This window comes from Crocodylus porosus, unplaced genomic scaffold (genome assembly GCF_001723895.1).
Source record: "Crocodylus porosus isolate Cpor-Errol unplaced genomic scaffold, CroPor_comp1, whole genome shotgun sequence".
Lineage (NCBI taxonomy): Eukaryota > Metazoa > Chordata > Crocodylia > Crocodylidae > Crocodylus > Crocodylus porosus.
Window position 1 is genome coordinate 2062517 of NW_017728904.1, and position 3596 is coordinate 2066112.

Here is a 3596-nt window from a genome sequence, read left to right on the forward strand (position 1 = left end):
CGGCTGTCACCTAGGAGCGGGGGAGACACCCGCGAACCCATGTGACACCCGTCACCACGTGTTGCACCTATACATGCGTGTGCCCCCTGTGAACGCAAGTGACACCCGTGAACATGCGGAGCACCCACAAACACGGGCCCCCCATGAGCGTGTGTGACCTCTATGAACACGTTACAGCTATGAACTGGTGTGACTCCCGTGAGCACAAGTGACACCTATGAACACGTGTGATACCTATGAATGCGGGTGACACTATGAACATGTCTACACCTATTCACCCATGAACACGTGACACCAGTAAACACGTGACCCCTATAAATGTGTCACGTACGAACACAGGTGACACCCATGAACCCATCTGACACCCATGAACACATGTGACACCCATGAACATGGGTGACCCCTATGAACTTGCATGGCACCTACAAACAAATGCGAGACCTACAGACACGTGGGAGACCTCTGAACCTGTGTGGCCTGTTCAGACACGTGGGAGTTGGCACGGGGCAGTCACCTCTCTGCTGAGGCTGGAGTGAGGATGCACCTCTCCTCCTTCCCCCCTGGCCAAGGGAGGCCTCCAGGCAGCAGAAGCTGTTATCTCCGCGTGGGGAAGTGGGGGAAGGAAGCCCAGCCCTGCCTGGCTCCTGGCTCCAAGACGGCTGTGGGTAGGTCACTGAGACCTCACCTTCCCGGAGCGGGCCCTAGGGCACACGCAGCCGGAGCTGGGCCCAGCCCTGGAGAGGCTGACTCTAGCCCCGGTGTCAGGAGACACTCTCAGAAAGAGGCAAATAAAGGCCCTGACAAACCTCGGGCTGCGGGAAACATCTGTCACTCGCCCTGCGCTAATTAGCCATCTCCTTCTCCCTGTTTCTCTCTATTTTTTTTTCTCAATGCAGCATCGGAAGGGGGGGTGGAGGTAACTACACGCAAACACGACCCCACCTTCAAAAGAGCAGGGGGATTCGCAGAAAGGTCTCTGCCCAGTGACCAGGCTGGCGGACCGCGGAGGAGGGGCAATACAACTGCCGGGGGTCAAGGGGACCGGTGGGACCAGATCAGCCACATTTTCTGGTCCCCTCATTGTGGTGGTGAGGTTGGGGCCTGGCATGGCTGGGAGGACAAGGTGAGGTGGGGGGAGGTATATGCCAGGGTCTGGCACGGGTAGGTATATTAGGTAGATATATACATGCATACAAGGGTGTACCTGGGCTGGAAAGATCCAAGGATGTCTATGGGATAGATAGATAGATAGATAGATAGATAGATAGATAGATAATTCAAGGTAGGTGCATAGGAATGGGAACAGGCAGGTACTCCCGCCCCACCGTGGCGCTCAGCGCATGCTCCCTTCCAGCCCTTCCTTGTAAGCCCACAGCTCTGATGCCCACCCCAGTCCCAGGGTTACAGCTGCCTCTACTTCCACGGACCTGGTCCAGCCCCTCTGGGCTTCTTTGAGACCCAGGAGATCAGACCCCAGACCTCTGTCGGGACCACCTCCTCGTTCCTCAATTTCCCCCCAGGGAGGTCGACTCTGGACACACAGTTCAGGATCTGATACTTGGAATTTCCCGCTGTGGGGAAAGAGCAACTGCAGAGGCCACCTCCAATGCAGCAATTAGTATCTGCTCATTAGGACACAAATTAGAGGGGACTGTGAGCAGGGCAATGCTCTCACCTGCCAGCCCCCTCTGCTCCTGGGGACTGGCACACAGATCAAGGCAGCTGCGCTGGTAGGGGGGCACTGCCAGGCCCCAATCCTGGCTTCTCTGCTGTGACAAGTGCCTGGCCCAGCTGATTGCACTCGCTTCCTCAATGGGGAAACTGAGGCACAGAAGACGGGGAGGGGGGGCAACTGCACTGGGAGTCGTACAAAGAAGGAACCCAGGAGTCCTGACCCCAAGCTGCCCCCAGGTCATGCCCAGCCCCCGTTGCAGGATCAGGATCTCACACCCTTAGGGGCCAGGCTCACCCCAGCTCATCCCCCCCAGGGCTGGAGGGGCCTGCCAAGAAGCCCAGAGCCTGTGGAGGACAGGCTCGTCCGCGCACCTCGCCCCTCTGGATCCTGACAAACCGGTGTCAGCACATTGAGCAACGCTGCCAGGCCTGGGCTTGCCACAGCCCAGAAAGCCGGGGAGCTTTGGGGTGGGGGGTGACCCTGCACCACCCTGCCCTACAAGGGTGTCTGTCTGACAGCCCGGGCAGGAGGCTTGCCCTGCTTCTCAGGGAGGGAAACTGAGGAAAGGTATGTGGCCATACCACAGCAGAGTCCTTAAGGACCTGGTACCAGTGCTGAGCCAGCCCGCAGCAGGGGAGAGAGGGACCAAGGGCACCCTGTCTCTGTCTCTCCGCACCTGAGCGGCCTGCTCCAGGCAGTGCACCGGCTTCTAATTAAATCCCCTTAAGCCGATTAAGCCTCTGCTCACTTTAACGCACTGGCAGGCTTTTGGCTTTGGGGCTCATTTTTCCCTGGTAGATTTGAGGCGCCCGATTGCCCCAGACCCACAGCTCTGCTCAGCGGCTGTGAGCGCAGCAGCGCTGATTCACACTTGCTGCGATGGGGGACGGGGGCTGGGAGTGGCCCCTATCTACACCAACGGAGAATGGGGTTAGCAGGAGAAGAGTGAGACCTGACCCCCCCACACACGCACCAGGCGGGGTCTGGCTGTATCCCACCCCCTTGCAGGGCTCTGACCTCAGCCTGCTCCCTGGACCTGCTGCCTCTGCTCCCCCTCAGTATTAACCCTGCGATGTTGGGGAGCCAGTGCTGAAGCCATCAGCCCTTCCACATCAGTCACATGTTAATTAAAGCATCCAAGTCACACACCTTGGAGAATCCAGGGCATTATATGAGCATTAGCCACAGCTGCCAAGGCAGGTCAGTTTGCCATGGTTTACCTCCCAATAAACCACGTAACTGGTCTTCATCCTATTCACAGCCCCTGATTCTTTGCATAGGGAACTCCACATGATTTTCAAGTAGAGATGCTGGCATTCTCTCTCACCCCATTTAAATACCAGGAGAATATTTCCCTACCTCCAAGCCTCTGGGATTTCCCCATTTCCTCCCCAGATGTATTAAAACTTCAGTGTGTTTTATCAGTCTCCTCAGCCAATTCCTTTAAAACTCTTGGCTGTAAGTTACCCAGGTTTGTTGATGCGGGGAAAAAAAGACCACTGTGTTTCCTCCCATACCCCATGCCCTGAAATAAAGCCTGTACCTTGTCTGTGGGAAAGAAGAACAGTTTGTATCAGCTTCCTGCCTACATTATGGGGGAAAAGAGGGGTGTGTGGCTCACAAGTAATTACTGTATTTGATGTCAGTGTATGCTGCTGTCTAGCCTTCTTATGACCCAGATGTATGCTGAGGATGACAGGGTACAAGACAACAACCTCCTCCTGCTTTGCTCTAAGCACAGACCAGAAACATCCAGTGAACGTTTCTCTTTCCCACATCACTGCTTACCCCGCTCCAGCTGCACCTGCCAGCTTGCTTTACCCCGATGGCAGGTTTGGGAAGGAGGGTTATTGCTTTGAGCATGCCATATTGTCTTGCATAAAACATGCACCTTTTCCCAAAAATTTAGCTGCTGGAAATT